Source organism: Corylus avellana, chromosome 3 (genome assembly GCF_965113065.1).
Source record: "Corylus avellana chromosome 3, dhCorAvel1.hap1.2, whole genome shotgun sequence".
NCBI classification, from domain to species: domain Eukaryota; kingdom Viridiplantae; phylum Streptophyta; class Magnoliopsida; order Fagales; family Betulaceae; genus Corylus; species Corylus avellana.
Window position 1 is genome coordinate 22,467,954 of NC_142492.1, and position 12,490 is coordinate 22,480,443.

General features: G+C 35.9%; 1 long non-coding RNA gene and 2 pseudogenes across 1 annotated transcript; 2 read left to right on the forward strand and 1 right to left on the reverse strand.

The window, feature by feature from the left end:
* Positions 1 to 209: 209 nt before the first annotated feature.
* On the forward strand, positions 210 to 855 carry LOC148586934 (ankyrin repeat-containing protein BDA1-like; annotated as a pseudogene).
* A 347-nt stretch (positions 856 to 1,202) lies between these two features.
* LOC148586935 (uncharacterized) lies at positions 1,203 to 1,910 on the forward strand (annotated as a pseudogene).
* Positions 1,911 to 8,672: 6,762 nt separating this feature from the next.
* Positions 8,673 to 12,490, reverse strand: LOC148586936 (uncharacterized). Its single transcript, XR_015911637.1, has 2 exons — positions 10,621 to 12,490; positions 8,673 to 9,316 (listed from the first exon to the last, which is right to left on the reverse strand). It is a non-coding gene; the product is annotated as an uncharacterized LOC148586936 (long non-coding RNA).

A 12,490-nucleotide genomic window follows, 5' to 3' on the forward strand; every position in this document is an offset into this window, starting at 1 on the left:
TAAATAAAAAATTCTATCCACCACACATTTATATAGGGACCTCATATGTATGTGCTTAGAACTTAGAAGGAAAAAATTAAAAATAAAATAAGACCCCACATATGTACTTGAAATCTATCCGCCACACATTTGTAAACATTAATAGTTAGTCATGTGATGTGTGTTTTGAAAAGTATATTTAGTTTTTTTGTTTGTTTGAAAATAAAGGAATGGAGCAGAGTTTGGGGGATGTTGCTCAACATGGAAGTGTTGATGCCTTATACTCTTTGATACGGAGAGATGCATATGTTTTGGATAGGATCGATACGATTCCATTTGTTGAGACTCCTTTACACATAGCTGCATTGGCAGGGCAAAACCAATTTGCCATGGAGATCGTGAGGTTAAAGCATTCATTTGCTAGGAAGCCTAATCAAGATGGGTTCACCCCAATGCACCTTGCTTTACAAAATAAGCAAACCTAATTGGCCCTCCTGCTATTTGATGTTGATGAAGACCTTGTTCGTGTTCAAGGAAGGAAGGGCGTGACTCCTTTGCATTATGTAGTTGAAATAGGAAACGTTCGTCTTTTGGCCGAATTTTTACAAGCATGCCCCAAATCTATTGAATATGTAATAGTTCGAAGAGAGACTATCCTTCATATTGACCTCAAATACAACATGTTCGATGCTTTTCGACTCTTGTTGGGATGGCTTCGGCAGGCCTGGTTTAGAAATGCCTCACTGTGAGAAGAAGTTGCTCAATTGGCAAGATGAGGAAGACAACACTCTATTACATATTGCGGTATTCAAAAATCAACCCCAGGTAAGTAGTCTCCAGTACTCATGTTTTCTACTAATTAAAGATAGCGAATAGAGTTGGTACCTACAGTATTGAAGGTATATATATATATATATATATATATATATATATATATATTAACGTGCAAAGGGTTACTGTAAGGTTTTAATTACATAAACATGCAAAAATTTGTCTTCCAATGATTTTACTTCAACTTCTTGTTGGGATATTTTGTGTTTCGTTTTTTTTTTTTTTTTTTTTTTTTTTAATCTCCTTAATTGATATCATTTGCTTTTATTTTTGTTTATTTTTTTTTCTAAGTTTGCTTTAGCATTTGGGGGGTTGAATAGTAGTTATATATATAGGCTATTATGCATTGATGAGATCATGATTGTGCATCTTTATATCTTGCAGCGTCTGACATGTTACAAGGGAAAACACGGGACAAGCACAAACAACAGATCAAGCACATGCTATGTCGTGCCAGAAGTTTTAGTATTTTGCATCTTCTAAGAATTGAGTCTCTTGCAAATTGCTTGAAAACTTCTGTCAAATTTGATGAGAAGATATACATATTATTCTTCCGTCAAAGAAACAAAAATCACAAATGACACGCGCAATATTTTGTTGGTGGTTGCTACCTTGCTTGTAACAGTCACCTTCCAAGCAACGGTGAGCCCTACTGGAGGAGTTTGGCAAGATAACTATAACCCTCCTACGACCAATAACTCCAATAGTATTGCCCCGACCACTGATAATAGTGAATACAGTACACCCCCACACTTTGCGGGCACAACAATCATGAATTTAAGCGTTTTCCTTTTACTTGCGGTTTATAATCTGACATCCTTTTGAATGACGGTCTTTACAATTCATCCTCCTCCCTGGTGGTTTTAGAAGTTGATTGTTCAGCATACCCCTTTATATCCTCTCTCTCTCTGTGTTTTATCATGTCATTATGGATCACAGCTCCAGTAAACATTCAGGTAAATCTTCTTCTGAATATTTTTTATTTCTTTCTTTCTCCTCTTCTGCTTGTGTGTTTGGAAGGCATTGTGAGGCTGAGACGAAGAAAACTTGTCCAGGCCTTTCTTTCGAAAGCAAAACTGCTTGACCCTACTCTTACATAGATCAGTGGGATTTCGCTTATTCCCCCAGCGGGAAAACTAATCATGGATGAATCATAGCTCTTTCTAGCAACTCCCTGTTTTTAGTAGTCTGTGCTTTGCTACAACATCATTTTGCGTAATAATCTATCTCCATTCTCCTCCCATGGACTCTTGTTAGTCTTTGTTATAATATATTTTCCACACGTGAGAGGGAGTGTTAAAGTCATGATTAAATGATTAAATTTACCTCTTCCTATCGGCTTAAGCTTTTGCGATAACTGGTATTAACATAGTATCAGAGCCCAGGTTTACCAACAAGTCTCGGCCCAACAGTCCACGGGAGAAACGGGTTGTCGCTGCTTCGACCTAGGGACCGATGTGTGAGGGGGAGATTGTTGGGGTTATCCCACATCGGTTATGGAAGGGGCTGGTGGTGAGTTTATAAGTGTGAGGGTAAGCCTCACCTCTTGAGCTAGCTTTTTGGTTGAGTTAGGCCCAAGACTCATTTCTAATATGGTACCAGGGCCAGGCCCAATTGGATGTGGCCCACCGTCTCCCATTGTTGCACGTGTTGGCTTGGATGTCCTCCCGCCACACGTGAGGGGGCATGTTGGAAGTCCCACATTGCTTGGGTATTAAGGAGATGGGCCATTTATAAGGGTGAGGAGAAACCTTAACTCTTGAGCTAGCTTTTGGGGTTGAGAGAGGCCCAAGACCACTTAACACTAGTATCAGAGCCCAAGTTTACCAACAAGTTTCGGCCCAATAGTCCACGGGAGAAACGAGTTGTCGCTGCTCCGACCTAGGGCCCGATGTGTGAGAGGAAGATTGTTGGGGTTATCCCACATCGGTTAACGAAGGGCTAGTGGTGAGTTTATAAGTGTGAGGATAAGTCTCACCTCTTGAGCTAACTTTTGGGTTGAGTTAGGCCCAAGACTCATTTCTAATAGTCTTTATTGCTTCATACCCATGAATATGATTCTCCTCCTTTAATAAACGTTGGTGGTGAAGTTTGTCCTACTTTCGTTGCTTCTCATTGTCACTTTGTTCAAGATCCATAAAGAAGTTGAATGGGATTTCCTTCTGGTCCACAATTTACACCAAAGTGAGGTGCAGTGCGAGCTAAGCAGTTGGCCAGTTAGCCTGTTTGTACTTAATTTCAGTTTTATCAAATTTCTTTTTGTAATTGAAGACTTCATCAAATAGATAATTTCTTTTTATATTCTGTCTCTTCTTCTAACAAAATACTTATAAACTATTAATTATACAATTTATACTCCAAAAAAAATCATTAAAAGAATCTCTCCCTCGTCGTGGAGGGCCATGGAGGTTGAAGTTGGTGTGAAATTGAAGGAAAATGAACTAGAAAAATGCTTGGTAGTTGTTTCAAGCATAAGCACTTTCTCAGCCAAGCTTTGATTTAAACCAAAAGGATCCTCTCCATTGAGGAACTAGTCAAGCAAAACAAGAGATACAAAATAATCTTAAAAATTTGAAAAGATCATTTTGCCCTTTTATATTGTACTAACCGGTTTATATTTAAAAAAGTCTCCCTTGACCCGAGTTGTAAGGTTGTAAATGAAGGTCCATAACTGCAAGGCCCTACATGGAGGCCTGGCTTGCCCTAGCTATCACTCTATCAATGAAGGTTGGACTTGACCCAATCACTACAAAAAACCTTCTGATTAGTAACGTGTTAATAGGCTTGACACGTTACTAAATGTTAGTAACGTGTGGTTAGTAACGTGTGCGGCATGTTACTAATTTGGGTGTTACTAAATTCCTATTAGTAACGCGCCAGCTTCTGACACGTTACTATTTAGTAACATGTCAACACATTCCTAAACTTTAGCAACGTGTCAAAAATGGCACGTTACTAAACTTTAGTAAAGTGTCAAATTGACACGTTATTAAAGTTTAAAAAATTAGTAAAAAAAATAATTTTTTTTTTTTTCCAAATTTATTTCTGGAATTTGGATGAGTAGTGCTCTTAGGCATGCAAGTTTTGTGTTTTTTCATTAAAAAGAATTGCAAAGCCTTTACTATGGTCCCAAGCCAAACTCTTGCTGCTTTCAATGGGTCTCGAATCTCGGCTGCCTATTTACTCCACAGTCTCTGCCTTACTCCTTTATAGTGTCTTAGGTCAACAATACTCATGTAATTAAGAAAAGAAACTAAACAAGTTGCAAATTAATAATTAATTTGAAAGAGATAAAAAGATCAAAAAAATCAACCATAAAAATTAACCATAAAAATCAAAAAAATTACCCATTAGAGGATACGATGTCTGTTCCCCAAGTGGATTCAACCTGAAAAATCAAATCAAACCAACCAGAAAATCAGACCCAGAAAAATTTCAAACACCCAAACCCATACCCAACAGAAAATTTTTTCTTCTCTTTTTCATTTTCTTCTTATTTTCGCTTCTTTTTCTCTTCTCCTTTTCCTTTTCTTCTTCCCATTTGAGAGAAGAGGGAGATGCCATGGGGGTATATTGGGCATGAGGGCGAAAGAGAGAAAAAGAGAAGAAGAAAGAAGAAAGAAGAAAGAATAAAGAAAAAGTGTGGCGGGGAGGAAGAAAAAAGAGGGAAGAAGAAAGAAAAAAAGAAAAGAAAAGAGGGAAGCAGCTGACGCATGTTTTCAATTCCCGTTGACACGTTACCATTTAGTAACGTGTCAAATTTGATACGCTATCAGTTAGTAACGTGTCAACTTTGACACGTTACTAAAGTTTTCATTTTTTTAAAAAAAAAATTTTAATTTTTATTATTTATTTATTTATTTTATTTTATTTTTCAGTTTTTGAATTAGTAACGTGTCAAATTTGATACGTTACCATTTAGTAACGTGGATAAAGTGACACATTACTAAAAAAATTAATAACGTGTCACAAACTGACACATACTAAATGATAACGTGGCGACAAATAATGAACAGTACACATGTTACTAATACTATATTTTTTTGTAGTGGATAAAGCTTTCAATTTACAAATAATACATACTAGGAATAATCGTAAAAATTTAAATAGTCTTAAAAAATTAGAAATTAATATAATAAGTTCTAGAGAAGGCTTGACACTACGGAGCAATGAAGGAGATTAGGAGAATCATCAAACCAGGAAAGAATTCATCTTCTTTGGGATGAAGAAAATTTCATTGAAGCCTTGGTTGGGTGTTGGTCCGCTCTACAAAATTGTTTGAACCCAAACCTACCGGACCAACCCAAGCCCAAAAAGTTGAGTTATATTTTGCTTTGGCCTGTCTTTTAAGACTATATTTCTCAAGGCATAACTAGAATTAATACTTGTACCGCCCTTCCTCTACTAATCCTAATATAAATAATTTGGACTTTAAATTTATGGGCTTTTTTACTTCAATTGATCCTTGAGCAGAATAGTCTATGAATAATAACATAACTCAACTCCATTACATGGACGCCATTCAAAGGAACACTCTAATTAGTAGATGTAGTATGTCTAATTATATAATTTAAGGTCCCAATCATGATAATTTTCAATATTTTTAATAGCGAAAAACACGCCATAAGAGCCACTATGAAGTAAGTGAGATAATAGACATGAAGTGTAGCATTACCTGTCAACTAAACCCATCACTATTCGTTATGAATGATGAACTTCTCCGGCAATTAGAATACCTTGTCTCTCTCCCTTCAAGTCTCCAAGGTTTCGTTTATTCTTTTTTCTTTTGTCATGGTGGTGTTATGGCTATATATTATTCCATGGTTTTAATTTTGAACTTTGCCCAGAAATATAAGAAGAAAAAAAATTGCTATATATTATTTTATGTTTCTCCCATGAGCGTTGTTCACGCGAGCAGTGTTTCACTGTGCTTCCCTTTATTCTGTTTTCTTTTGTTACGGAGGTGTTATGGCTATATATTATTATATGGTTTCAACTTTGAACTTTGCCCAAAAAATGAAGAAAGCAAAAAACAAACTATATATTATTCTATATTTCTCTCGTTAGAGTCGTTCACGTCAAAGAGTGGCATTGTTGTACCTTAATAATCTTTCTCTCAATATGACCCTCTTGCGACTTAAACTCATCACTTATCTAAAAAATTTAAACTAATAGAAAGATGTAAGTTTAAAAATTTAATCAATACTGTTATACATACCAAACAATCCTAAGCACAAGTATGAATCTTAAAGAGAATCTTAAAGAGCTCCATTTAGCAAACATCCTTAATTATGTTGTACTCTTCTAATCTTCCTATTTTACAAATTATCATTAGATATGTGAAATCTATTTAAGTTTGACACCTAAAAAGAGTAATTTATGAAATAGAAATTATCGGTTAACCTGAAAAGACGAATAATATTGTAAATTTCAAACAACGTTAAACACGTAGTTGATGTGTAAATCTCATCCAAATCCTATAAATAAAGTGCTGTACGGCCAATCATTTTTCATCATTTAAAGCGATTTCCTTTCACTGTATATCAGTCTATTGATTCGGAGGGATGCAAATGCTTATTATATATTGGAATACTTGCTGCCTCTCCGCTCAAGTCTCCATTTGTTCCCTTTAATTCTTTTCTTTTTTTGTACGTCTGGATTCCAATAATTAAGCGATCCTGTGGAGAGGTTCCCCTCCTCTTTTTCTTCTTCTTTTTTCTTTTCATTTCGCGCTTTCTTGAAATTTCGATTCACTTCTGAATTTTCATCGCTGAGAACTCAAAAATATTCGTCTCGATCTGGTGGGTATGTATGTGTAGGCGCTTTTGAATTTTATTTTGATAATTAGGTCAATTTTGCGCATCATGAGCATTCACAGATTCAACTCTAATCCGATTTCTTAAATCTCAATTCACGAAGAAAAAACTTTAAAAAAATACCTCTGAAATAGACTTAGTTGGTTTTGGGAACACCAAGAGGACCAAAATTGCATGCTACCCTAAATTTAGGATAGCCTTCTCTTAATATTATTTTAATATAAAAAGACTATTATTATTATTTTTTTTTTTGAAAGAATATTTAAACCGTATATAGAAAATGATAAATTGAAGGTATTGTGAAATTTATTTGAATAGGAAAGCCAAACTGTAATTTGGTTCACTAAATTTAAGAAAATTTTAAGGAATGCTGTTACTAGTGCTCTAAGCACGTGGAGAGGTTCCCTTGTTTTTTTCTTTCATTTTTGTACGTATGGATTCTTATAAGACATTTGTTAAAATATTGATTAAATGATTAAATTTACATATTCCTATAAGTTTAAGTTTTTGAGACAAGTGATGATTTATCATGATATCAAAGCCAAAGATCTTGAATTGAAATTTTGACTAAGTCAATTAACTCTATTTAAATTAAATATTCCACAAGCCAATTAAGCATATTTGTACGGATAAACCGATGGACTTCTAATGGGTTTGGGGGAGTTTTTTTCCTAAAAAGATGCCATTTGTAAAACTTAGGCTCCGTTTAATTCAACGTAAAATGGTTTCCGCCGGAAAATATTTTCAGGGAAAATCATTTTTCCTGAAAATGTTTTTCACTGAAAACATTTTACGGTGTTTACCACGGGCACGAAAAATCAATTTTTTTAAAAAAATATTTTCATTTAATTATATTAACCTATAAAATATAATTTTTATTCAAAATATAAAAATATTAATATAAAATAAATTATGTTTGATTGTTAAAATTCGACAAAAACAATCAACCTATTTGAGAATATTTTTGGATTTTCTATTTTTTCAGAAAAAAAAAAATAGAAAAGTATTCTGAAAGTACTGTATCTAAAAATGTCCATACATTAATATTATGAATATTCCACATCTAGGAAGATTGATATATATGAAAGGGCAAGTAATTTACTTTCATCTTGCTTGGAAATAAAATAAATAAAAAATTACCATGAATTCTAAAATTCAACAATAAATATTACAATATTTTGGTCAAAGAACTACCATCCAAGTTCATTAGTATCTTACTACATATCGATAATACGCAAATTCTAATTTCCATGATTTTTGAAAAAGTTGTCCAACAAAAAATTTCTAAGCTTAACATTCTTTGCCAGAAATCCTCTTGCAAGGTTCTCATCTCCATTCAAATAGTCGAATGCAAAAGAGATAATAGATCAAAAGGGGACCGACACTCAGCCACAATAACATTAATCAAGAGAGATAATAAATACGACTTAGCTAGAGATGTCAGACTCTCTTGGTTGCTGTTCATAAGTAAAGCCTTAAATAAGAAATAAGGAAAAAAAACAAACAGAACACCATTATGATTCAAAAGAATGCAAGTTTTAGGAGAAATTGATGTACAAATTTAATTGTACTCGCAAGCGCACGAGTCGTGTGCAATAAAGTGTGTACAAGTGCGAGGTCGAATCCACAGGAAGTCGTGTCGTGAAAACTAATTCTTATCTAAACTAATCCTATTTTAACCTAGTTCCGAAGTTTGTCGTGCATTTGAAATTGAAAACAAAATGAAATAATTAAAAGATAAAAAGGGCACTAAGGTTTTCAGAATTCACCTCACCAAATTAAAGCATACATTCTCATGTGTTTGTTCATACACCCGACAAACAATTAAAACCTATGCATGTTCTATTGTTCCTATTGAAAGATTCATTGAATCCATCTATTTTACAAATAACAATGCATATCCAATTTAGTTCAAAAGATCCAATGTATCCATGCTTTGCACAAAAGACAATGGATATCCAAAGTAAATCAAAAGATGCACAGTATCCGTTGGATGAAACACAATGAATATCCAACTTTGGCACAATCAAACACAATTTTGTCACATAATTGAATTGAAACGAACATACATTACGTTAAGGTCGGAATTGTACGAACAAAACATGAAAACATAAAACTAATCAATGGTGAGGCTTCATCTTCAACCTTAGTTGAAGAATTAGCCTCTCATGACAAAAGGAATCACATAGAAACTAATTAACTTCATTAAAAATCAAATACTTACAGAAGAATTGGAGTTCAAAGCTCGAAAAACCCAGAAAACACGAAAAACGACCAAGAACGGCGCCCCCGACGCGTCTCCGTCCGTTTACAATGAAAAATAACGATATTTATAAGCTAATTTTAGGGTTTCAGCGCTGTCAGGTCGGCCGAGTGTGCTCGATCGCACTCGTGCAACAAGTTTGCTGTTGCGTTGGGCGCGAGTGCGCTCGATCGCACTAAACGTGCGCTCGAGCACACTTCCGATCCGAATTTGCCTACTCTCGTGAAATATGAATTTGTAGATCTTCGAGTTAGCTTTCCAATGACATCAAGATCACCTCAATACGAGCTATACAACTCAAGATATGGCCTTTTTAGTAGGACTCGTCGAGTGAAAATCATCGCTCAATCCCAATTTGCTGCCAATGCTCCATGAAGTATCTTAAGCCGCGAATATCACCTTAAAGCTGCATTTTTCTATTAACACCCTGCAAATCACTAAAACACTAAAACTAACCAAAAACATCATAAATTAACACAGCTAAGAGCTTAACAAACATAAGTTAAGGGGCCCAAATATACAATATTTGGCACTCATCAAATACCCCCAAACTTACATTTTGCTAGTCCCTTAGCAAAACAAAATGAAAACAAGAAACATAAGTCCACTGTCGTGGGAGAGACGATTGCATTTAGCATATGCAACAAGCCTTTTAAACCCCTAGGCATCCCTAATGGACGAGTGAAGTCTCGTGAGGGTTTAACAGAAATGATACCCACAAACATTTTTAGCACTATGTCATTGACAAACACAATTTCCACACAAACACATGATTCTCACTTCATGGGCAGATTTAACAAAGTAAACACTACAATCGAATCATCAAGCCAACCACAAATCATTTAACTCAAAGGTGGAAATTTGAGACAACACAAGCTCCAATAGGTACAAAGCGAGACTAACACAAAGTTAAGAGGCTTCAATTTTTCTCAAAGTTTGGTGTACCTCAAAATTCATAGGAATTCACACAGATGAAAACACCAAAGGCTTAAATCAAGACATGCATTTATATATATATATATATATATATATTTTATTATTATTTTTTTTTTGTATAGACTGTGCAATGTTCAGCTTCCTTAAGCTTTCTAATTGACTTATGTAACGAGTGTTGGGCCAGTGACTCCCAAACCAGATGGTTTTAGGACACTAGATGTAAAACATCCCTAAGGCTTAATTACTCAAGTCAAAAAGGCTACAAATCCAAACTAGCCATACAGTCAACCAAGTTGAATTTTTCATCTTTTTACGGGAACACTCAATGCTTAGTGAGGCATGAGGTCCGGTTACTCAATGAATAGCTCAAACAGATGATGACACTTTTTTTTTTTTTCTTCAAGCCAAGGTTTCATCAACACTTCATCCTACAAATCACAAGGCACACCCTAATCAATCCAAATTTCATACCTCACAAACTTTATGCTAGTGTGCTTGTGATAATCAACTCAGACATGTGAAGTCTCTCTAATCCACCAAATGAGTCAAAGGACTCAGATTTCTAATGACATGCAGTGTTCAAAAAGTTAAACACACTAATGACATGCAAACCACAGTTATGATGTAACTCATGCCCAATCAACAACATAGCACAATTTTTTTTTTTTTTTTTTTTAACAAAACAAACAGATAAAAACAAACAAAAAGACACAAACAAACAAAAAGACAATGTGTTTGTCCACACCCCCAAACTTAAATGACACATTGTCCCCAATGTGGCAAGAGACACAATACCGTGGGATGAGGAAACTCGAGTGTGCAAAGGCCAGGGCGTCCCCCAAACTTGAACACCAAAACACCTGTCAAAATCTAACAGCAATATTTCCTCATAGAAACAAACATCAAAAAAATTACTTGCTGTTAGAGACAAAAAATGAAATGACAAGAAATGAAGTGACAAAAAGGAAAAGAAATAAAAAATAAAGTGCATAAAATAAACAGGAAGAAAGATGACCACACTTTCCCCGATCATTTGGGTGTCCAACCAATCCCTTCCACCCTTTCTTCTTAAGAATTTGATATCCCTCTGGAAGGATGTTTCGCCATCTTATGTAGCCAACTTGCTTGCTCTGAAGGATCTTCTTGGGACGAGGCTTCCTAGGTTTGCTCGCTTGTTTGCAAAGATCCTTGAGAGTCTTGGCATGAAATGGCTCTTTGAGACATTGAATAAGCGGAGCTTGGGGTTCATGAAGTGTCTCAAGAGGGATTGTGACAAAGGAATGAGCTTCAGTACTCACTTCTTTGTCATTGGATAGACTTGGAGTTGGTGGGGGATCAATTTGCTCAACTTGCTCCTCTTTTTCTTTCTCCTCATGGTTACTCACAATGAAAGGCTCAACTGCTAATGAGGGTGAGTTAGGAAATGATATCTTAGTGGTTTCCCCATTCTCAGTTCGCATCTTGGGAGTGGAGCCCAATAAAACATCAGCTTGCTCAAGTAACTTGTCAAGTTCTAGGTCACATCCAAATTGAGCAAAGCACTTTCCCAATGGGTCCTCTAGACTTGGCTCATCAACAGTCTCCTCAACAATTTTCTCTCTCCCAATTGGGGTGGTGGCTTGGACATGCTCATGATAAGGATTGCTGGAATCATCCTCATCAATCATGTAGTGCCTTTCAGCCATCAACTGACTTTGAAGCTCTTCTCCCTCTATTCTGGTGAGTTCAGCAACTAAATGACCAAGCTGTCATTCCAAGTTTTCAATTGCTTGAGTGTTGGCCATGGCTACATTCTTCACTTCATTTATGGCTCGGGAATTGACCATGGTGGCATTTTTAAGCTCTTGCAAGGTTTGGCCATTAGACTGTATGAACTCTTTGAGGGTGTTTTCCAATGATAAATCTTGTGGAGGATAATTGCAGGGTGAAGGGGTAGAGGATTGGTTGTCGAACTGAGGATATTCAGGATGGTGCAGTTCATCAAATTGGGGAGCATAATTTCTCGTAGCATTAGCTTGCCATGAGAAATTAGAAGGGTTGCTCCAATATGGGGTGTAGCAATTGAAATTTGATTCAGACCCCGGACTGGAGAAGTTGGTGTTCATCTGCTCATGTGAAAAAATGGAAAATTCTCCCCAGGATGGACAATTACCTGAACTATGATAAGGGTTAGAGCAGTATGAACATGGTACATGTGGGTGAAAATGGTGAGGATAGTTGGTAGGAACATGTGTCCTACAACTACGGGTATCATTAAAATTACCTAAAAGAAAATTCATGCTTATCCTCACTCTTTAAACAAAATACACTTCCACATGAAACATTAACCAAATTTTTTTTTTTTAATAAATAAAATAAACAAAAATACCAAAAATTAAAAACAAAAACTCACAAAATGGACCAAATATAAGTTTGGCAAAATTCAAGTTGCTGGCCCGTTTTGGTGCAGTCTGCGAAGGTGCGCTCGAGCGCAGATGATGTGCGATCGAGCGTAGATGGGCGCAACGTGTGTGCTCGCGCGCACTTGCGGAAGCATTGATCGCCGGCACGCGAGATGCTTGCTGCGTTAGGCTCGAATGCGCTCGAGCGCAAGTGATGTGCGATCGAGCGCTTTGGCAGGGATTAGTTCCTCCGACAGAACTACGACAGAAACAAAAAAAACACA